This window comes from Ctenopharyngodon idella, chromosome 13 (genome assembly GCF_019924925.1).
Source record: "Ctenopharyngodon idella isolate HZGC_01 chromosome 13, HZGC01, whole genome shotgun sequence".
NCBI classification, from domain to species: Eukaryota; Metazoa; Chordata; class Actinopteri; order Cypriniformes; family Xenocyprididae; genus Ctenopharyngodon; species Ctenopharyngodon idella.
In genome coordinates this window covers 10,141,318-10,166,553 of record NC_067232.1, presented here as the reverse complement: position 1 = coordinate 10,166,553, position 25,236 = coordinate 10,141,318, and the positions used below count along the sequence as shown (strand labels likewise).

Genomic DNA, 25,236 nt, shown 5'->3' with positions numbered 1-25,236 from the left:
GAGGGACCATGTCCCTTTAACGTCAGAAGCGACAGCCTGACACCCACCACCCACCCTTTTTCCATTTCAGATGCAAAGCCGGCAAGCGACGCATGCATATAGTCACAGCAGCAATCTCATCTATGTCCAATCTGTCATGGCACTGCTTTTCATTATTCTTATTTGGAGATAGGGAGTCATTTTTTATAGGCACTTGAGCTGCGGAGCGAGGCCGGTCGCTCTCTGGTCAGGCAGACATGTCACTTTCCCCGCACGAATCTAGGTCAAGGCGAGAGTGGGAACGCAGGAAGGAGATGGAAAAAGGCTCCCGGCATTTCTAAGAGGCAAATGAACTGATGAAATTATTGAAATTCGGCCTTGCTGGCGGAGGGGGAAGGGAGCAAGCTGTGGTCAGTCTTCTTATCCCTCACCCACAACCTGTCCTTCTTTATTTTCCTCCCTCTCTTTCTCTCTACCGCTCCCGCGCTCAAACACACACAGGCCTGAACAGATACTGATATGCATGCATAATCAGAATCTTTACCATGTAAAATGTTAAACATGCTGAAATTTAGTAGGGTGTGTGTTCTGCAGGATGGAGAGCCTCTATAGTGTCCTGTTGGGTGACTGAATCTCTGTTTTCTGCATTGGAATGATGGCGTATTAGCTGCAGTGTGCATTATCATCTGCATAAACACTTTTCACGATTCAGCCGGCAACAGCAGAGGTGGCTGTGTGTGTGTGTGTGTGTGTGTGTGTGTGTGTGTGTGTGTGTGTGTGTGTGTGTGTGCGTGTGCGTGTGCGTGTGCGATGCATCCAGATGTCACTGTCATGAGGCAGCAGGGGTGGGTTTAAGGTGACCTGCTTTAAATATAGACAGTGTCATGACAAGATGCTACGCTCGACTTATAAAGCACATTTGCATAACATCCTTTTGCATTTTTTTCACTCTCTCTCCTATTATATACAAGAAGGACAAAGATGCATTCTCTTCTACTCCATTATTACCATGATGAAAGAAACAGCACCTTTAATATTGATTCTGAGAATCCAGCTTTATGTCAAGAGTGAGATGCAGGACAATTAATGGTGTAAATGTTATCAGTAGACATTAAATTGTGGTGTACTCTTTGACAAATGCATACAGTATTGATTGATTTATTAAAAGGATGATTTTTTTGTGACATTAGGATCAGTTGACTTTTTGTGGATGATAGTTATAAAGGTATCCATCCATCTGTCCTAAAGAAATGTTGGGTCTTCAATAAAGCCTGAATAACTGTGTCATTGTTAAGAACAGAGTTGTATTATTCGTTGTTTTTAAGTGTTATTCGATCTTTATCTTCAAACCCCCACCACCCACCCCACCCGTTCTGTTCATGGCCTTGGTCGTCTTCATGCTTTATCGAGGAGTAGAGGGGACTTCAATGGCATGTTTAATGTGCTTTCAAAGTTGTACAGTACTTTCTGTAGTCAAGAGGAACGTATGCGGTAGAGGCCTTATGTTTGGGGCTATAGAAATTACCTGTTCTTCTCTATTTGCTTTTAGTTGCATGTTTGCCATGAAGACATTCCAGTCCCCCTTCACCCCCATTCATCCGCAAAACATATTTTCACATACAGAATTATTATTATTAGGGCCCAAGCACCGGTGGTGTGAGGACCCTATTGGAATTGCTCAGTCAATTCTTCTTCTTCTCTGAATTGAATCGCATTTTTGAGGGCAGAAATATGCTCGAAAACTCATGAAACTTTGCACACGAGTCAGAAGTGGTGAAAATTGACGTCACATATGGGTTTCTGAATTAGGTGTGGCAAAATGGCTCGATAGCGCCACCTACAAAATTTCAATTAAGCATCTTTCACGCTATGTTTCACGTACAGGTATGAAATTTGGTAGACACATGTAACAGCCCAATACCTACAAAAAGTCCCTGGGTGCAAAATCTGTAAACCCAACAGGAAGTGAGATATTTTGAATTTTCTCTGCAAAATTTTTGCAGTTTTTGCCATTTCCAGACATTGTGCTTTAATGAACTCCTCCTAGAGCTTTAATCAGAAAAACGTCATATTTGGTCAGTCTATTCTAAAGGCCTTTGCAACGTTAAATTGCGAAGATTTAGAGTTTTCGCTGAAGGGTGTGTCCGTGGCGGCCTGACAAAGTTTGATGTTTCGCCATGAAACAGGAAGTTGCTGTAACTCAGGCATACAATGTCCGATCTGCCCCAAACTTCACATGTTTTATTAGAGTCCTGTCCTGAAGACATCTATATGCCAATATTTAGTTATAGTGCCACCTGCTGGCAACTGGAAAAGGCATGCTTTGCACTGTAATTCACTCCCAGAAACACATTTGTATATGCCATGAAGTACCAAACATGCTAGAAACAAATCATGCAACATGCAACAGAACGTTATTCTAACATTAATCTAACATTCCCAAAACGTTAGTTTTTGGTTTGTATAACGTTATTTTAAAGTTAATCTAACATTCTCATAATGTTAATCTAACATTCCCAGAACATTAATCTAATGTTCCCAGAACGTTAGTTTTTGGTTCCCAGAACATTATTCTAATGTTAATCTAACATTCCCAAAACGTTAGTTTTTGGTTTGTATAATGTTATGCTACAGTTAATCTAACGTTCTCATAACGTTAATCTAACGTTCCCAAAACGTTAGTTTTTGTTTTGTATAACGCTATTCTAAAGTTAATCTAACGTTCTCATAACGTTATTCTAACGTTAATCTAACGTTCCCAGAACGTTAGTTTTTGGTTCCCAGAACATTATTCTAACGTTAATCTAACGTTCCCAAAACGTTAGTTTTTGGTTTGTATAACGTTATTCTAAAGTTAATCTAACGTTCTCATAATGTTAATCTAACGTTCCCAGAACATTAGTTTTTGGTTTGTATAACGTTATTCTAAAGTTAATCTAACGTTCTCATAACGTTATTCTAACGTTAATCTAACGTTCCCAGAACGTTATTCTAATGTTAATCTAACATTCCCAGAATTATTTCTTCTTCTCCAAAATGAATTTGCACTTTTTCGCATTTTTGAGGGCCTAAACATGCTCGAAAACTCATGAAAATTTGCACACGCATCAGAAGTGGTGAAAATTTACGTCTGATATAGGTGTCAGAATAAGGTGTGGCAAAATGGCTCAATAGCACCACCTACAAAATTTCAATTAAGCACCCTTCTCTCTACGTTTCACGTACAGGTATGAGATTTGGCAGACACATGTAACAGCCCAATACCTACAAAAAAGTCCCTAGTTGCAAAATCTGAAAACCCAACAGGAAGTGAAATATTTTGAATTTTCTCTGCAAATGAACTCCTCCTAGAGCTTTAATCAGATCATCATCATATTTGGTCAGTCTATTCTAAAGGCCTTTGCGACATTAAATTGCGACGGCGGCCTGACAAAATTCGATGTTTCGCCATGAAAAAGAAAGTAGTTGTAACTCAGGTATACAATGTCAGATCTGCCCCAAACTTCACATGTTTTATCGGAGTCCTGACCTGAAGACATCTACATGGCAATATTCAGTTACAGTCATAGCGCCACATGTTTTACCACTCTGATTAACTCCTCGTTGAGATTTAACCAGATCAACATTATATTTGGTCAGTCTAATCTTAAGGCCTTAGCGATGTTAAATTTAGTAATAGTCAAAGTGCCACCTGTAGTGTGGCACGTCGAAATGACTTTGCCATATTTCAACTGTATTTACTTGCTTACGTGCGTGCATTCATGTGTTTGACCATGAAAGGAGTAGGATGTGCATGTATGTATGTATAAATAAATAAATAAATGATAAAGGCCTTATAGTACTAAGGTGGAGCTAAGTAAATTGGAAATCATAGTCAAATATTTTGCCACTGCTTATCTGGAAATGTCAGAAATGTCTAAACTGTTTTTGTGTTCCTATTTCTAACAAACATGATTAAAATGCTTTCATTATATCATACATAAAAACATATCAGCTTTCCATTAGTGAACTCTAGACAGAAAGCCAGGGTGTTTTAAACAATTACCTGCTTTATAAATGTGAAGAGCACAGATATACTGAATTTCACACATATCCTCTTGACCCCAATTCCATTAACTCGTAAACAAAAGACAGAAAGTAGTGAGGGATCTACCTTGTTAGCCGGGCCTGATGGTGAATTAACATGTGCAAAGGGTCAGAGTCCACTTTCTCTCCCTGTGCAGGTACACACACACACACACTATAGTGGAATTTATGAAAATTCATGTAGAGACATCCATGTAGTCCATTTGTCTTGAGAAGACTTGGAGTAATACTACTTACTGTAAGTTGTGCGTCCTGCAGTATGGTATATTAGCAGAATTGACGAAGCTACTCAAAAAATGTAGCTCACTAAGCTGCAAGTAACCCTAAAGAGAAAGTAGCTAGTTACACTGTAAGCTACATGGTAAAAGTAGCTTCCTGCATTTACACATGCTTCATAGTTTTTAAGATTGTTTTTTTTTTTTTTTTTTGGTTTTCTAAACAAATTGTGTCTCTGTCTTTAAATAAATTAAATTATAATAAAAATTTATTAAATACATAATTTGGTATTTATTTTTAGATATAATAATCAACACTCACATAAAAATTGTATACAAATATGTAAATTGCATATAAATCTGTTTCTACTCCAATTCGTTATTAAAATATAGGCTATTCATTTTCACAGTGGTTGTCATAACTTGTTTTCATGACAGATTTATTTAAACATACATTAAATAATCAAGACAGGTTAAGTAAAATATAATGAATATATACTGTAGGCTAATATAGTGCATATATTTAGTGAAAGAGTTCATTTCTCTAGCGAACTAACAAGCTGTGAACACTGAATGTCCTTTCTGAGGTAAATACTGCATAACATAGGCTATTGTTTACAAGCTGATTCATTGATGTCTTTCCGTGCTTGAAACACTGATTGAGCGATTACACGAGATACGTTTCAGTAAGTTGTACTGTATCTTTCAACATACCTTCAGATGTTCATTTAGGCTATGTTTATTCTGTAACTAGTATTAAACAGGAAGAGATGATCGCGTTCACTCGCTCTATCAGGCCGCCGCTTGTAATGAGGCTACTATACAGTGATCTGTCACACCACATCACATCAGAGCGCCAAAACGGCATTTATTGTTTGAATTTCGTTATAAAATGGACAGAATTTGAGGGATGAGACTTTTTTTTCATATCGAAAATAACAAAACACAGAGCTTATTGCGATTATTGGTGGTGAATAGTGGTTAAAAGTGGTTAATAGGCTATAACTCTGTATTCGTCAGTATGTGTACTGTGTGTACAGAACCGAAAGACGTGATTCATACTGAATTGTGAACCGTTTCTGAATTGTGAATAGTTGTTGCTAACCATCTTATAAAAAAAATAAAAAAAATGAATCAATCATGAATCAGACATCACTAGTACTCTTATCATAGTAACTCTAAACGGCTGACAGAACACGATTTGTACAATATAATGTTAGCAATTAAAGAGATTGTCAATGCCATCTTGCTGCTTTTAAAATTGTACCGACAGTAGTGTGTCCAGCACATTATATTATACTATAAAGCGTAATCCATTTAAGCCTGCTGCAGTTGGTAAAATGGACATGGTTACAGGAATGTATATTATATTTCATTCTGTGATAACATCACACTCTTGACCCTCAGCAGTCCTTTATGACTATTGCACTCTCTTTCTTCCTTCCTCCGACCATCAGCCCTAAACTGGCACAGTAACCATTTATCCTTCTAGCCCTTCTCTCTCACCCCCTTCACCCCTCTCTCCTGCTTCTTCCCCATCCATCCTTCCCTCCCTCCATTCCATTCCCCGGCCTGTCATCAATCTCTCTAAAATGACAGCCGACAGATGTTAGCCTTTGCAAAGATCAAATCCATGGCTGGAGGGCTGCTCGCTGTGGAGAAGGGTAGCCACAAAGAGGCAGGGCCACAGCGGTGGCACCAACACACACACACACACATGCCCATCACCACCCGGCCGCTGCATCCGTCTGTCTTGATTGCCCTCACACACACACACGCATACACACCCCCACCTTACACAGAACTGATGCCTAAATGTGTTGTGACATGAGGGCAGGGTGGCATAGAGACAGAACTGTCAAGATGGACGCTGGAGGGGACAGTCTGCCTAACTAAGCTGTGCTGAACTTCAGGAAAGAAACAATATTGACTTTATGGCCTTTATTACACTGTTTTCATGTGTATACACTGACCTCCTCATATATTCCAGCTTATAGCTCTGTGTAATTTTTCATGTGCATTTAAGTGAGTAAATGTGTGTGTGCCTGTTTACCATTGTCTCGTGTCGCAGACATTAGGCAGGTATCTGTCTTGGTGCAGTTAGCTGAAGGCTAGCATGACTGTTTATACAATGGCAGGTCTTTGTCATGTATCTCATTTGAGCTTTAATGACTCAGATGGGTCAGAGAGAAGCCCAGTGATGACCAAGTCTCCTTCGGGCCACTGGCCTTCAGCTCAGTCTGAATCAACAACCTCATCTGTGAATGTGTGTGTGGGGTGGGGACCAAATATTCAAAACATACTGAATAATGTCTTAATGAAAATTTTAAAAAAGCAATGCCTTTGTGTGAAGGTTATGTTCATGTTAAAGATAGAAAATATCATTAGCTCAGTTAAATATTCATCAAGTCTCATCTAATCAGTCCACTGTGGGTGACAGGGATGTCCAGTCCTGCTCCTGGAGTTTAGCTCCAACTCAAATTAAACACACCTGAACCAGCTAATCAGGGCTTACTAGAAACTTCCAGGCCGGTGTGTTGAAGCAAGGAGCTAAACTCTGCAGGTCATTGACCGAGTTTAGGACACCCCTGGCCCAAGATCATCCTTTCTCTGGACATCTATGTATACAGACAGAATTGTACAGCAATTCTGGGAGTCAGGATGTTTGTTTACTAACAAGCTAAAGTTAAGGAAAAACTGTATAACATGTGCCATCCATTACATCTGTGAAATAATCTGTACTTAAAGGGTTAGTTCACCCAAAAATAAAATTCTGTCATTAATTACTCACCCTCATGTCGTCCCAAACCTGTAAGACCTTTGTTCATCTTCGGAACACAAATTAAGATATTTTTTTATGAAATCCGAGGGTTTCTGGACCACACATAGGCAGCAACGTCATTGCACCTTTTGAGGTCCAGAAAAGTATTAAAGACATCTTTAAAATAGTCCATGTGACTACAGTGGTTCAACCTTAATGTTATGAAGCAACGAGAACACTTTTTGTACGCAAAAACAAAACAAAAATAACTTAATTCAGCAGTTTCTTCTCTCCCCTGTCAGTCTCCTTCACAGTTGACATAGTGAACGCAGTGCACCGCTTCCGAGCCGGCCAAAAATGAGTCAGTGTTCTGACGTAGAACACGGAAGTGCAGCACTGTGTTTACTATGTCAACTGCGTAGGAGACTGACAGGGAAGAGAAGAAATTGTTGAATTGTTTGGAACAACATGAGGATGAGTAATTAATGACAGAAATTTCATTTTTGGGTGAAATAACCCTTTAATACTTCTGGATGGAGGGACTGTGATTACAGTGTTTACATACATTTCCTCTGTGCAAGAACTTTCTGTACAATAACTTTGTTTCTGTGCTTTCATCTGTTTCAGATTTATCCAAAATGGAAACAAAACAAAACTATGGTTGGCTATCGCTCATGTCGTTCAGATGGCCTCTACCTGTCTAAGTGGGAGCTTCTTGGCCAGAACAAGCTACAATGGACTAGACCTTACATGTGAGACTACTTATTTACAGACAACCATTACAACAGATTTTTTTTTACTCTATACTCTTTGTATTGAGTCTTTACTCCATTATGGCTACACTTGTGTGACTGTCAAAGCTGAGGTTTAACTGTGTCCTGGTGAATGATGAATTTGATTCATGTATTTTTATGACCTGAAACAATGGCAGTGACAGTTTGAGTGACATGACTGCTGCCTTTCAGATGACTGCAGAGGACAGGCTGCTATCAAATAATGACAATTTATTCAGCATCCAGTGGGAGATGTAGCGAAGAAGCTAACATAGCGTCTACAACAAGGTTCAGGAAATAGGAAGTGAAAAATTATATGGCTGAATACACCTTGGCGCTTGTGGAAATTGTTTGCAAATGCACATGTGTGTTTGCTTCATAGACAAATAGTGTTCTTCAAAAACGACACAATATTTTGGTGCTTTTCAAGATCAAGATTAATCAAGGTGTGGTGCAGCTTGTAGCCTACTAATGGCGACAGAACAACCTCACATATACACTCTTGCATACTTAGCCTTCTAGCATACTTAGTGTGCATTAGCACTGTTTCTGAATCAGGACAGGTCTGGACAGGACAGAAGGGGAAAATCTCAGGAATGCAGACACCTCTACCGTAACCTGGTATGAGTTTTGGAGACAGGACAGGCGGACAGGTTACAGAACAAGGTGAAGAGTACCTTGTGTTCATGCGGGAAGGAACGTCTACACATTGCCCAGTTAAGGGACAGATAGGGGTGAGAAGTTGGGGGAGCTGAGGGTACGTTGACAGGGGCTGGACTTGCTTCAGTAAGGGTTGAAAGACAAGAGAGCCAGCTCTTCCCAGCAGATGTCACTAACAAGCAGTGTTGTTGTGTCTACAGCCCAAGGCAGGAGAGACAGGCCAACCCATATCCTGCTTGTAAACATAGATAACTTTAAAGGGTAGTGGTAACAACTCCCTAATACCACACGTCCAAATGCACACAACCCTCAGACCGAACCAAATCAAACCTGCAGCTTTTCAACACAGACAGTGTCCAGAGTCCCTGCGCTAGGCGCCAACATATGACACCCCAACTGAAAGACTCCCCTATAGCCTTGGTATTTACTGACATTCAACACCTGCGTACTCTCAGTTTGGACTTGATTCATTCCTCTTGTCTTTGTTTATACCTCACGGAAGTTTTTTTTTCCTCCCCTTTCTAACTAAAACACGGCACGGGCAGGTTAATGGATTTACTGCTCGGCCATGGCTCGTTGGTGTGTATTGACCCACATGTGAAAGTCCTGGTGATGTTAGCATGGGGAAGGTGAGGCCAAGTGCAGGAGAGCAATGGGGAACACATGGGACTAAATATTGATTGAGCTCTGACATTGATTTAGCTCTGCTTGATTCACAATACCAGGCCACTGTATGCATGCATATAGATCCATATGTGTCCGTCCCAAAAGAGGAGCTCCTCTCTTGCTCGCTCCCTCTGTCCGTCTTCCTCTCTCACTCCTTGAGAGGGAAGAGAAATCAGGGGAGCCCCCTTTAGCCTCTACTCTTTTGTTTACTGTTGTCCTTTTGTTTCTTTTCATCGTTAATCCTCGAGCTCTGGCCGGGGGATGTCACGTTGTTCTGTTTCTTTCTCTCTCTCTTTCTCGCTCCCCCCTTTCCCTGCTTGTTTCTTTCCATTCTTTCTTTCTTTTCATGTGAGCAAAAGCTTGTCATCGGTGGCCTTGTCACTCTATTGGAATATTCAGTACATAACTCCCCATCTTTGTATTAATTACCATTCTACCACCAAGACATCAGATGCTTCTCTCTCACTGATGTACCGGACACCCCAGCAATCCTCAACCCTATGTCGGGGCCTCTTCACATTATTATTCTGAGCCCATTATATTATGGTTAAATGTGCCTATCTAGAGAGATTTTACTCAGCATAAAAGCTGTATGAAAGTTGCAGTGTTGAGGAAGTTCATTTGAAACGGGGGCTTGCTAAGTTACAAGCTAATCATAATTGGAAGTACTTAAACTATAGTCAAGCTATGATATAATTTATGATTTAATTAGAGTCATATTTTTACTGGAGATTTGAATGAATGAAGGGTGAACAGGTAAATTCATAATAAATATAACAAAAACACCTTAATTTACATAACAGTTTCTAAAATACAGTAAGTGGATTCATTAAATCATTTTTGTGAATATGTTCATTTACATAAACAGCCCAAATTAGATTTTTCAACAATCTGTTTGAGAGAGAGACAAAGACAAATCAAACATTAAAGACAAATCAGTCGGCTGCTTTCTGGTGATGCAGAAGAATCTTTTCAGAAGAATTTTATTATAGAATCACAGAATTGCTTCCTTACCTTTTATTGCTATAATTTCTATAATATTTTATGTCTAGAATGTCACCTATAATATCACTCTCTGTCTCCATCGGCGATACTATTTCACCCTGATACAAATGCTTATGCGTGACATCACCACTTATGGGTGGAACTTCATCTTATCGTGGGGCTCCCAAAATTTCTGATGCACCACTTCTCTCACTCTCTCTCTCTTTCTGTCTCTATGGCATTCACAATCCCTAAAAGAGAGGGGGTTGAGAGATTTGGGGAAGGAGGGGCCACGGATGGAGCCAGCAGATGGGGGTGGAGAACTGGCAAGGGTCACAGCGGGTTAAGTTCAAGGGCAGTGGCTGGGAACACAGACACATAAACAAGGCAACTGGTATGCAAGCAATAAAGACATAAAGTTAGCATGGGGGCACGTCGTACAATAAACAGCCACCATTACCTGCTTTGTTTATACAGATAAAGAATCCACTGTAAAATCTTTGGATGGCGGATGTAACGCTCAACTACTTCGAGGACAACCGGCAGGGATAGGGGGCCGGAGGGGTTTGGGAGGGGAGGTGGAGGGTGGTTTATGAGGTGCTCTGAGAAACGGTACGAAAAAAACACAAATCGTTACTAATGACATTTACAAGCTCAAGAAAGCATTGTTCACAGATGCTTCACGTGCACTTTGCTAAAATGAAGGGACGAGAGAGAATGAAAAACAAAGACGCAGAGTTGTTTTAATGGACTGGTACATCACTTTTTAGTGGAGTAATGGAAGGGTAAGTGGGCCTATTCTCTTTTGTGTGGACCGCTAGATGAATATGTCTTTGTCGTTTTTTCCCGCAACAACATAAAGAGGCCAAGAGGTCAAATAAACAAACACACAAACACATCTCGGCGCACAGCTCTAGAAATGATCTACAGCTCTTAAAAAACTTACTCAGCTTACTCAACTATGGCTGATTCCCTTACACATATATAAATAAATAAATATAAACCACTGATTAAATAAATAATGAAAGGTAAAATCTGTTACTAGCCTTTTCTCCCGTGAGATTTCTCCAATCTCTCTTTTTCATCCTCTACATTCTTGTATTGATTAAGGGAATTGTGATGGTGGTGAATATTTGTACGGGGAGGTGCAGAAAATGCCCTGCATTACATGACAATGTTAAGATAAAAGTCCCTCCCTTCTCCAATGACAGAAAGAGAGTGAAAGAGAGAGAGAGAAATTAGATCTATAATAGTTTAGATGTTCTTCAGGTGTTATATTTAATCATGTATGTTTCAGCTTAATCGTGACACAATAATTCATATACCTACAGGACCAGAGTTATTGCTAAAATTAACAGGTTATCCGTGTCATGCAAGAGCCTATGCTCCTTCCTCAATACCTAATTAAAAATGTCACGTTATCATGAGATCTTGTTTTAGCTTTCTTTTATCTAGTTAATGTCATGCTAAGCTAGCAGCATATGCTCAACCAAAGATGAAAACACAAGAAATAGAAATGTTTATCTTGACTATTTTTATGTGAAATGTAATTTCTAAGACATAAATGTGTTTTTGATTAAGATTAAATACATTGTAAATCGATTTTCTGTCATTTCAATTAAAGTAGAGTAGACCTAAAAAGTTATCTCAGCCCAATGGAGTCCAAGGTGTATTGGTTAACTGCCTGCCTAGGATAAAGATCAACAATAATACAAAATTAAAAATAGTTTCTATAATTTATCACTCTTTTGCTGTCAGTACTGAATGCTGTCCCATTGAGAACACAGCTTCAAGGCCTCGATCACGCAGCACAGAATGTCATTATAAGGGAAGCATTTTCATCAAAACACTGGTATTGCTTTCATACCAGCATGTTATGGTTTAAAAGAAGGCAGCGCTTGACTGGGTCAGGTCAGGTTTCTCTTGGCAGTGGAAGTTAATGAGTGTCCAGTGTATACACTAATAGGGTGTCAGAGTTCATTTTAGCCCGCCACTCCTAGCTGCCCTCTCTGCACATATGGAGCCCCACTATCAAGATCGTTGCCATGCCAGCCAGGAAGATTTGCATATGTGTTATCTATTTAAATAAATTCTCAGGGTTTATAAGCGCTATAATGCATCTTGGCTATGCTCAGCTCATTGCTAATTTATAGGCAGTCTACTGTGTCTGGGGCTGATGACACCATCTGAAGCATGTAGTCTAGACGACATTGAACCCACTGTCCGTGGGGTAATTGTTTTATGCAAATGAAAAATCCAAGGGTGACATGTTCCTCGTGCATCCGTGTAATTTGATTGAGGTGTGCTAAGACTGCTGCCAGCCCGGTATGCCTTTACTTTATTATTATTGTTATTATGGTGATTATGATTGTGTGCAGGCTGGCGGGCAGAGGGTTGGGTTCTGCTGCCGGCTGGATGGAGAGAGAAGGATCTCAGAGCCCTAGGGTTGCATCTCCTCGCAGCCTTTGTGTCATAGATAATGCACATAGAAAATATGCTGGCTCTTCATGCTATATTCATGGCTTGATGGATTTTTCCAATATTACATGCTTTTGTTTGTCTTGCCAGTGACAACTGGCAAAACAAATGACAATGGCAAATCGCGTCGTTGTGATTTGATATTTTACTGTCTGTGGGAAAGTTCAACGGGGATTGAAAGGCCCCTATTCTTGTAGTAGGTGTGTTGAAGAAAGCAGATCAGTGTTCCACGAAAAAATAACATAAATATATTATATAAAATACTATAATAATGTAATAGAGAGAGCTCTCTATGATAAATTTGTATTCATAAAATTGTATGCATATAAGATCATTAAATATATATATATATATATATATATATATATATATATATATATATATAGATAGATAGATAGATACAGTATATATACAGTGAAATTCCGAAGATTTACAGTAATTTTGTATGAAATTAATTTTATTTATTTTTTTCCTGTTACATCACAATAACCAGGCATCATAACATTTTTGCCACCATTTATTTGTTTGTTTATTTATTTATTCTGTATTTATTTATTTATACTAGTTTTTCCAACCATTGTACTGATTCCATGATTTCCTTAAACACTTGTGCAGTTTCAGCTGGCAGAGTAGAGAGTGACAACGTAGATGTTTTATGGGTGAGGTGATCGTGTTTCTATTGGGAGAGGTGAGGAATAGCTGGGGTTCTCTGTGCCTCCTCCTGACCTTTCACGCTGCCCTGCTCTGCATACGCAGCTAACTAATAACGACCCCTTTAATTATCAGAACCAAGTGCATGCTGCAGCAGCCCAGACGATCATAAATCTCAGCCAGAGACAGCACAGGACCAAGGACAGAGTAGAGTTCTCGCCGCTTACACCCCAGCTACACTGCAAGCGAGACAAACTAGAGTGCTCCTATTATAATAAACAATGCTGGCTGTTCACTCGCTTTCAGTGTAGACAACTTTGCTGATTATAATGACAGCATTCTAGCACATGCGGTGTTATAATTCCCCAGATCTGCACTTTTGATCCATAGTCATGACAGCAACACAAAATAGCATCACACATCCAGCTCTCTCTCTCTTTCCCTTTGTCTTTCTCTGGTATTCTTTTATTCACATGGGGGAATCACATTGTATTCACGTGACAGCGAGGTTCATCACTACAGAGCATGACCCCGGTGTCTGGGAGAGAAGGCTCTTTGTTTGGACGACAGGCGTTTCAGTGATGCTCTATTGTCAGAGAGACAGGACTTTAAGAAGAAAGGCCATTAATGTGCACTGGGGGCTGCCAGGTTCAGATCTGCTGAAGGCTTTTGATTTAAACATGCAGAGAGAGGGGTAATTACTGTTTAGGTAGTCATAAGAGTAACAGTCAATATGAGTCTACACTCAGCTGTGAGCGAATACTGATTTATGGTGACAATTTTAAACTAAACCAAAAATACATAATACATAATAATAATAATAATAATTATACTTATTATTATTATTATTATTATTATTAATTGAAGTAATAAGTGTGTCACACTGAGTGAGTCAAATTGCTCTGTAATTTAATCATTAACACTTTAATGGATTTCATGTCAGAAGTATATATGTCTTCATTAAGCACTTAAGAATGGACTCCAGTCCATTAGTCTATAGAGACTAATTCTACCTCTAAAAGCTCAACATGTGATGGATGGATGGATGGATGGATAGATACATACATACATACATACACTGTAAAAAAGAATTGTTGAGTTAACTTAAAGTTACCTGGTTGCCTTAAAATTTTGAGTTCATTGAAATAAAAAAAATGAGTTAATACAATAAAGGCGATTGATTTAATCAACAGAAACTCAAAATATTATGTTATCTGAACTAGAGGTCTGCAACCCGACCCGAGCCCGATGGTCCCGAAGAACTTGCGGGTTTCGGGTTGGGTTCAGGTTAAGTTTTCATGAATAGCTTCAGGTTCGGGTCGGGTTCGGGTCTGTAACTGAGAAAAACTGTTATATAAGCCTTGTGTGCTGTCTTCTGTGTTGTGCTCGAAAGAGCGCGCGAGAGTGGGACCACATTTATAATTCACATTTAGATATTAACTGTTTTGCGCATATGCTCCCGCTCTCGCGCACTCTTTTGGTCACAACACGGCACATGACACTCAAACCTATGAGTACGATAAGGCAAACAATTACTGAGGGAAAACTTATTACAGTGCCAAATGATGCAGGGAAAGCAGCACAACAAATTCTACCGAATAACAGGTGAGCCAGGGTATAGCACAAAATTATACACAAGCCTCTAAAATTACTACACAATTATGTGTGTGTGAAGTGAATGACTACTGAGAACAGACACAAATCAAATAGCCGCGCTGCCGTCTCTGTCTCAAAAAATCAGAGCTTTGTCAAGAGTAGGTCTACTGTAAAATACTACATCATTTGACATGTATATTTAAATGTTTTAAACATTGTATGATATCATAGACGAATAAGTGTAAACTCTAAGAATGAAATGAGCCAAGCGCGTTCGTAAATCAAATAGCTGCGTTTCTCTTGCGTCTCTCAGAAATCAGCTTTGTCAAGAGTAGGCTACTATCATCTAAAACACTACATCATACACATTTTGTATTATTTTATTTGATATGTGTATTTAAATGTTTAAAACATTGTACGATATGATACATGAGTGCAGAATGAAATGAGGTGCGATAGCATGTCAAATGGCCTCTGTGCGTCTTTTCTACTACTTAGCCTGATGTTTCTGTCTATTTAAAAGTTGTACGATATGATCTTGTCATTCAACCAATAAATAGGTCAGCGGGTACGTGCAGTGTAGGTCTTACAAAGCTGTCTTGGCTTGTGATAGCAAGAATGGTACATCTCTATAGCGCCGGATTTCGGGTTCGGGTCGGGGTCGGGTCGGGTTCGGGTTGGGTTTGGGTTAAACTATAACAGTACCGTTCGGGGTCGGGTCGGGTCAAGCGATCTCGGGTACGGGCCAGGTTCAGGCCTCAGTTTAAAGCCCGTGCAGACCTCTAATCTGAATCACATTAATTATCTAAGTTGATTTTACAAAAAAAAAAAAAATGTTGTGATAACAAATCATGAAAATAATTTTTTACAGTGTAGATAGATAGATAGATAGATAGATAGATAGATAGTTAGTTAGTGTTCATCTGAATTGCACTAATGGTGCTTCCTCCCCTTGAGACTTACCAGAGTGGCATTTCTCACAAGGTCATGGTCAACACCATCCCCACCCACCTGACCCTGAGAGGTCAGTCTGTTCAGCCCACCGTGACGGTCACAATTGAAACTGCATACTTGCTCTGCATACTTGCACACAGATGAAGTAAGACATTTCCACACACAGTCTGAGGATATAAACTTAGCATGTTGAGTGTAGGTTGTCCACTCATTACATACTAATGAAGTTCTTCCCAAGAGTATTTAATTTATCACTGGTCTGTGGGTTTGATTTATTTTTGATCTAAATTTTGGGGGTGTTCAGTTTAAAAAGACCTCTACTTACCATTTCCATATAAACGAGTTGGGAAAGAGAGAGGAAGGACAGAGTGAGGGGTGTGACCTGTCTGTATGTGACAGGGATGAATAGCAGGACTGTGGGGTGGGATGTGCTGGCCTCCTGCTGACCCTCCTCTGGCCAGTGTGTGGATTCAACATGACTAGGTAAACACACTGCTGGCCTTGTCAGAGAGGAGGCCCTGCCACTGGTTTATATCATATACACATCTAACCCTTAGCAGAAACATTGCCAGAGAGAAAGAAAAACATCAGGAGACTGCGTGGAGCATTATTACATTTAAAGGAACTGAGGATATTTGATTTTGTGCGTATTTACCTAATGGATTTGATTGAGAGCATGTGATTTTGGACTTTTTTTCTTTATTTTTTATATAATACAGCCTAAATGGGCCTTACATTAAGGCTGACTAACAGGTTAAAAGTAACATTTTCCATTCTAAAAGCATTGTATATGAACATTTAAGCTTTTAAAGCTGTTCAGTCATGACGTCAATTTGTAGGCCAACTTGGAGGGCTAATTCACCATTGGTTCCCACTGGATTTTGTAATGGGATTTTAGAATGGAAATTTTTAGTATGTGAGTAAATATGGTGAATATTAGTATAACAGGTTTTCCATGTGCTTTGAAAAGTACGTTTCTACATAAGATTAAATACAGATCGGGTCCCCTATCTGATCACGGCCCCTGGAATCGTTCTAACCGTTCCAAAACTTTCCCCCGTTCCCCCTTATCACTGTCCCTGTTCACATTTGAAAGATGACTGTTTATAATTTATTAACTCATAAATCGAGAAACCACTATTCTAAACACATATTAGAACATATAGCTAAAAATGCTCATTCTTTTCCAAATTTTAGGGCTACAATCTGAACAGCAGTATTTCAGCTGAATGTGTGGACCTCACTATCAAGGTCAATAAATCAATCAAGGGTGTCCACAGCCAGTCATATTAAAGTGGGAGGAGCCTAATTGCAGTAATCCTTTCTCTTTATTCTACCCTTGAAATAATACCACCACCCTATGAGGAGCTCATTATGTTTAGGCAAGAGAACTGTTCTCTAAATTTAATCCATCCTTCTCTGTTTTTCTCCCTCGCTCTGTCCATCTCTATTCTTGCATTTCACCTAAACTTTTTTTATATCCTTTCTGTCTAGACATCTCCAAGCAGAGGTAAAGGAGGGAGGCCAATTACAGAGGTTACAAGCTGCGCCGCAATTAAGGAAATGTACAGTTCAGCAGAGTTCAGGGATTAAAAAGGCCGTCAAAACTGGAGAGCCCTGTAAAAGTATGACTCATAATTTTTGCACAGTAAAGCCACCGCAAATGGCCGTGTCGGTGATAAGGCAGCTTTTATATGTTGAGTGGGCCGGAGCCTGTGTGAAATAATTTACTCATGCGACAGAGCAGTAAACAAGATTACATTAAAGTGATTGTTTAACCCTTTCACTCGTCACATGTCCACAAATTACTGACAGCGGCAGGTTTGAAAGAGCCAGATAAAATGCATTTGAAAGCATAAACCACTTCAGAGTCTCGTGCAATGGCGTACATGTGTCATTCCCATCCAGAATTCGGGAGTGTGGATGAACTCCTTGGCAGGGGAGGTGGACCTGGGGTCTGGCGTTAACCACCCTTAAAACCTTGAGACAAGCGAGGGAGGATGCAGGTTGTGATCTTAATTTCATCCGCCGCTCTAAACTGTTTCACAGCCTGTAGAAAGGTTGACTCAGCGTTCTGCGCGGGCGTCCCATGACAGTGGCGAGATGGAGAGCCGCAGTAGAAGGCTTTCAGCTCCTTACAGAAAGTTGCTCTGTTAGATCCATTGACCTCTGCTGGACAAGGACTCTCTGTCTACACATCTGGCCCCCCTCGTTCCCCCACCTTGTGCTAGGAGAAAGAGAGCGAGGCGAGCGGGAGGGGGGGCAGTAGGGTGTCCTGGGAGCGGCTGGCGGACAGGATGATGTATTTGGGAGAGTGGAGCAGCTGTCCTGTTGGGCCGGAGTGCAGAAGGGCTGTAGCAGCGTGGCCTCATAAAGAGAGGAGACTGGCCCCTGACATCCCAGCCTCTCTCGGATATAGAACAGAGACACACTGCCAAAAAAAGATACACATACTGTCTGCAGCTTGATTAAGTTACAGTAGAGGAGAAGAGGGATATGAGAGAGTGTTTATTTTGCCTCAGTTTGCTTCTGCTCTTGCCAGAGCCCTGTCTTCTTCTGCCTCACCGCAAGCTATCTCTGTTCTATCTATCAGCCCTACACAACGCCAAGGTCAAAGGTCAGACAGCTTCATGGGTGGCAGACTGGCTGAGGAGTGACAGTAAACCTTGCTGTATCAAAACCAGATTATGTTATCTGGTATAAGTTTTTTATAAGCCCAGCTTTTTTTTTTTGTTTGTTTGTTTGTTTTTTACCCTCCGGAGGTTGTTAACGTCTTTCATATAGATCTCTTTCTTTACTGGTAAAGGTAAAAAAGAAAAAAAAGAAAGTTTCTTTCTTTTTCTGTCCACATTTAAGGATGTAAATCTATTTAAAATGCTATAAGATTAATGAATCAAATGTTATGCTGATTAATTAATCATATTAATTACATTTATTCACATATATCAATATTTGCTTTATATGCTTATTTATATTTTAATGTATTTCAATATCCCAAAATGAGATGATTCAAACATGTTACATTATTCTCATTATATTACATTTTCTCTGTAGTGTGACCTTGATCTTGGAAAAGATGCTTTATAAATAAAAAATATTATTTATGTTTTAATTTAATCATTTAATTTAATTTAATTTAATTTAATTTAATTTATTGGCAAAAGAGTAAATCATTGAATAGACCTTATTTAATAAGAAATATGATTACAATTTAAAAAATATAAACGCATATATATGAAAGTTTAAGGTCAACATGATTTTAAATATTTAAAAATTCTCTAATGCCCATTCTTTATGTGGATTAAAAATACATCAAAAACAGTAATGTTGTGATTTTTATTTTTTTTTTACACATTCAAATTACTGTTTTTATATTTTAATGTCATTTATTGCCGTGATGCCATTACTCCAGTCCCATGATCCTTCATAAATCATTTTAATGTGATGATTTGGGGCTAAAGAAACATTTCCTATTATTTTCAATGTTAAAAACATTTGTGTTGCTTATTATTTGTATGGAAACCGTGATACCCACCCCCACCCCTTTTTCCCCTTCTTCTCAGGATTCTAGTATAAAAAGTTGTCATTTTTCAGCTTCTTGCACCACAAGTGGCCTGTTTTTAGATGTTGTGTCAATTTTAAAAAGTAGTTGGAGAAACGTTTTTAGTGACTTTTTTTATAAAAAAAAATTTATTGCATTATTTATTTATTTATTTTTTAATTAATTCAACTAAATGAATGCATTACATTGACACCCAACCCCAAAATGAAAGATTTAAATCTTAAGTGTTTGTGTTTGCCCAAAGCAGAACGGACAGCTCTCTCTCCCCTGTCTGTGAACATTCTCTGTGTGCCAAGCAGAGGCGCTGTGACATGCTCCCATAAGGCCTCTCATTAGAAACAGAGCTGTCTGGCAAGCTGGACCATAAACTTTAGAGAGGTCACCCCCCTATCCTGTTCTTCTGCACTGTAAACAAGCAGAAAGGTTAGTACTGTATCCATCTGACACTGTCTTATCTCATTAGAAACAAAGGACATGGCGCTAAGTGCTCTGACAACAGCAGTCATAAAGCGGAGCTCTCCTGAAAACTCCCCCCTAGATAGTCTTTCCGTGTGACTTTGGGTTGGGGGTGTTTACTGCATGTGTTGCTTGTTTGTTTGTGTGTGTGTGTGTGTGTGTATGTGTGTGGACTCCGGGCACTGGTTTGATTGCAGTTTGTTTAGCAACTACCGGATGCAATACAGTCCCATAATGCATTATTTTGACTGACATCATACCTGCTTAAATTTAGCATAAAAGCAAATTTTACTTATTTAAACTACTGTTCAAAAGTTTGTGATCAGTAAGGTTTTTCTTTTTAAAGAAATGAATACCTTTATTTAGCAAGAATGCATTAAATTGACCAACAGTGATGTTACAAAAGCATTCTATTTCAAAAAATCACTGTTTCCACAAAAATATCAATTTGTACAACAAACACAACTGTTTTCAACATTGATATTAATAAGAAATGTTTCTTGAGCAGCAAATCATCATATTAGAATGATTTCTGAAGGATCATGTGACACTGAAGACTGGATTATTGGCTGCAGAAAATTCAGCTGTGCCATCACTGGAATAAAAGTATACTTTAAAATATATTAATAGAAAACTATTATTCTAAATTGCAATAAAATTTTATAATATTACTGTTTTTTCAGTATTTATGATCAAATAAATGCAGCCTGTGTGAGTATAAGAGACTTCTTTCAAAATAAAAAAAAAAATAAAAAAAAATCGTACTGATATTTGAGCGGTAGTGTACATGTCTATGCTGTTTTTGCAGTTGATAGTTATTCCAAAGAAAATAACCTCTTCCTGCAAAATGTGTTTTTTCATCTTTATCGCTGACTTCACATAGGCTATGTGGGCTATTGGATAATATTAACCATTGTTTTACCACTGTTAGTCATTGCTTTATTAAACTCGTACTCGGTTTGTCTCCATTCTGTTTTTTTTTTTTTTTTCTTCTCATTAAATATTCACTCCCAAATATGCTACATTATGGAAGTACAATGGGATACAAAAAGCAACTGACATTGACTTTATAGGTGAAGTGTGTAATTTATGTACCGTTTTGATCCCTCTTTCTGTAATCATGATCTGACAACTGTTATGTGTTTCATTATGCTGTATGGCCCAATTTGTTTAAATGCAATGGATCACAAATTTCGAATATATAAAAATGCCATACAGTCACATTTCTATGCAAATGTTCCATTGTCTCTAATACAGTCACTGGTGTTGTTAACCCCTTTTTTCATAGACTTTTTTTCCCAGTACTGGCTTGTACTGATTCACTTAACCGCGCAGAGACATGCGCACACACCGTTGTACGTGTCACTTCTTTTGTAAAGACTGCTCCTTTAAAGAATGTGGCTGTGCTAAGTTTCTCTCAGGTATAGATTCATTAGTTTTTGGCCTCTTGCTGCCTGTCTTCTGGTTTGCTGACTGCTAGTGGAAAAAGCCATTTAGCCCACTGAATGTCAAGGTTAGTGCGCGTTGTCCTTGTCATCAGTCTCGGCGGCAGAAGGTCAGGGATAAGCTTTCCTCAAATGGGCAGCGTCAAACAAAAGGGAGGCTGACTTAACTGGCCCAGAGAAAGAAGACCTTCTCTTTCAGTCGATAAACAATCCACTGGGCAAAAGCTCTCAGCAGCGTTAACCCCTGCACCGCTGGCCTTATAGTGACAGTCCTTGCGTGTATGTGTGTGTTGGTATGAAGGCCACGCTAGTTGAAAAGCTTGCCAAGAAGGGTAATGTTTCTCCACGGTGCACTAGAGTGCAGAGTTGATCAATGCACAGTTAATGTATTCATCAGCCAAATTAAATAATCATCTTTGGCAGGGGGGGTTCAAATAAATATGTAATCATTTCTTAATTGGAAGGTTGTAAAAATCCAATTCTGTTACAGAAAACAGCAGGGTGGAAAGTCATGAATATATTTCTGTCTATCAGTTCGATCAGGTAGAGAGACATGTGTCCGCCACACCTCTATCTAAACAGACATGGAAATGTCATCTCCCGTGTGGTCCTGGCTAGCTCAGATCTCACTCAGGCAAAGGTGGCTCTGCGGGGAGACATAACATATCATCTTAACTGTCTCACAACAGCCAAAATGGCCAAAACCTATAAAAGGAGCTTTGGGCTGTCAAGCAGGGTAGGTACATCACATGCTCTACTGGGCCCTTGAACATCCAGTCAAAGCTTTCTTCCTCTTAGCATAACGCAACATATGTTATGTGCTGCTATAGTGTAGCTCAAATGGTACAGCGCTAGCAACGCAAAGGTCATTGTTTTGATTCCCAGGAAACACTTGAAATGATAAAACGTATACCTTAAATGCACTACAAGGCTTTTTTTTTTTTTTTTTTTCTTCAAACGTAAACTCTACTAGAGGTGAGATGGACTCGGGTGCAGTTTGCTGGTGCAGACCTGAAATGAAACAAACTCTAGCGTCAAACTGGGTCCACTCCAAAAGCCTTTAAGATGCTTTGAATAAAATCTGCCATATGCATAAAAATGTAAAACATTTACATAAACACATATACAATGCCTGGTGGCTGTTGGCCTTTCTGACACTCTCATTGAACGATGTAATTTAATGTCATTTGAAGAAAAACTGAAGAAGTTGCCTGGCACATTAAACACTGAAAAGACTTCTGCTGCTTCTTTTAATGTTGAGACTAATTAAGGTGTGAACCCGCCCACAGATGAGGGGCGTTTCCTCCGAGGAGGCAAGGGAGGCAATGCCTCCTCAAAAAAAACTGGATGAGAAAATAATCAATATTAAAAAAATAAAACAAAGCAAATATTAAAAAATTTGACATTACAAAGTGTAAAAGTTACTCATTTTTCTAAAGAAACACTGTCCAACACTGTCCAACACTGTCCAACATCACAAATAATATATATATATATATATATATATATATATATATATATTATTTGTGATGTTCAGCTTTTCTTTTTAAAAGTTAAACTATATACTGTATGTATGTGTATATATATATATATATATATACATACAGTATATATATAGTTTAAACTGTTACTGTCTTTAGTTAGCCTAAAATTTTGGAATAAATGTAAAAATCTGTAAAACTTGACAAAATTTATACTTGGTTTTAATAAATAGAACATTACATAGTGTAAAAATACAAATTAGAATTGTATTTGGTCTCTATATGTAATGTTTATTTAACCAGGACAACTGTGTAACAAGGACATAAATTTACATTTGATATATTAAAAAAAATGAGGACTTTACCTCCTCATTTTAAAACACCACCGCACACCACTGCCACAGACATACACATACGTTTCCTTACATAAAACTTTCATTCATTCATTCATTTATGCATTTATTTATGCTTTTATTTATTTTGCCTTGACCAGGAGAGAGAGAGGGAGCAGATGATAATGCAGCATAAATTTTTCTTTAGGTGGACCAAAGACCACATGGACAGGTACCATGTTAAAATAAACAAATAAGCAGAACAATAATTATTTTGAACTCATTAAAATTTAAATATGTCATCCGCAGCATTCGCCAAAAAATCCCCCCTCCAAAAAAAAAAAAAAAAAAGTCATTGCACAATTCATAGAGTTTGGAGGTGCTTTTTTTCTTTTTTTAGTTTGAGTTTCAGTTTGAGTTTGACAGGCCTTGATCATCATCCACTTTCTTTGTATGGCAAAAAAGCAGCAGGAACATTTCACTAACATCAGGGTGAGTAAATGATGACAGGATTTTAATTTTTGTATGAACTACTCCTTTAAATGTTGCACAATTTAGGAACAGCAGTAACATAACGATGAGCAGTTTAATAATGCATCATCAGATTTCTTCCTGTTGTAGTCTCAGCGGTGTGGCTTGTCATTGTGCCCTTGGGAGGTCTTTGAACACACAGGCCGTGATAATCTCTGCTATCTCCGTGGCTTATTCTCCAGATCTCTCTAATGGCGCGACAGTGTCCACAGTGGCTGCAGTCATCTTAAACGGATGAAGGCAATTCCAGCGGCGGTCACGTAGTAGTGTATTCCTAGTGTCACCTTGTCATTTGGAGCCTGTTTGTGCAGTACTTCGAGTAAAACCGAGGGACGTGTGTGCGGTTCTCCGTGAAAGATCTCCTTTGCCCCCCTCCTCCGTCTCCGTCGCGAAGGTCTAAGCAAACACAACTTCGCCCTCCTTCATTAACCTTCCCCCGATCTCTCTCCATCCATAGAATTTCTCTCTGTCATACACACTCTTTCTTTCATTCTTCTCTCTCTTTAGCCTCTTACAAGGTTAATGTTTGCACAGATGAACTTAATTAAGGTTTTTTTCGAATGACTTTGGCAGTTTGTGTGTTTTAGATTTTTAAGAGCAAGACAGGATTATTATGCTTGAGGATCAGGCCTAATGTAAAGCAGTGGAGCTGAACTCCTTGTCTAAAGCAGGGCAATGACATTAGTAAGAGTGTCTTCTCATTAGAATAGATCATTATCAGGGATAACTGTTTGATATACCATATTACAACATGAATTTTTCTTTAGCCCTATATATACACATACTCAAAAGTTTGAAGTCAGTGGTAAGATTTTTTTCATGTTTTTAAAAGAAGTCTCTTATGCTCACAAAGGCTGCATTTATTTGATAAAAAAAAAATGCAGTAAAAATGGTAATATTAAGAAATATTGTTACAATTTAAAACAACTGATTTATTCCTGATGGCAAAGCTAAATTTTCAGTAGCCATTACTCCAGTCTTCAGTGTCACATGATCCTTAAGAAATGTCAACTCTGTCATGCAAATTGCAAACAAATTATTTGGGATATTTTGATAATTCATTTCCTTAAATTAAACATCCTGTAGTCTCAATTAATTCACTCATCATTCAAGTTCATTGGGCTGTATGGAGCCGAATGCTGGCCAGTCACCAAAAGCACTGAGTGCTATCTCCACGCCATGGAGATGCGCATGCTCTGCTGGATTGCTGGTGTGTCTCTCTTTTTTGACCACTGCTGTAATGATACAATTCAGCGGCAAATGGCCGTTGTGCCAATTATGGAGAAAATGCGGCAAATGCGTCTTCAGTGGTATGGGCACGTCCTACAAGCAGCACCAGGCACTGTTGCTGACATGGTGGACGGCAAACGCCCACGTGCACGACCAAAGCAAAGACGACAGGATACGATTGAAGCATATATCAATACCTAAAGTGTTTACCCAAAAATTAAAATTATTCCATAATTTACTCAGCCTCAAGCCATCCTAGGTGTATATGACTTTCTTCTTTTCAACCAAACACAATCAGAGTTATATTAAAAATATTCTGGCTCTTCCAAGATTTATAATGGGAGTGAATAGTAACTGAGATTTTAAAGCCCAAAAAAGCACATCCATCCATCATAA

The 25,236-nt window shown here is 38.8% G+C and overlaps 1 long non-coding RNA gene across 7 annotated transcripts in view; it reads left to right on the top strand.

Annotated features, from left to right (window-relative positions):
* The window catches only part of LOC127524685 (uncharacterized), a 387,968-nt gene that overhangs the window by 260,650 nt on the left and 102,082 nt on the right, over positions 1-25,236 (top strand). For all 7 annotated transcript variants that reach the window (XR_007933128.1, XR_007933122.1, XR_007933126.1 and 4 more), the window contains one exon: positions 7,669-7,793. This is a non-coding gene — a long non-coding RNA (uncharacterized LOC127524685). The remainder of the gene's footprint in view (positions 1-7,668; positions 7,794-25,236) is intronic.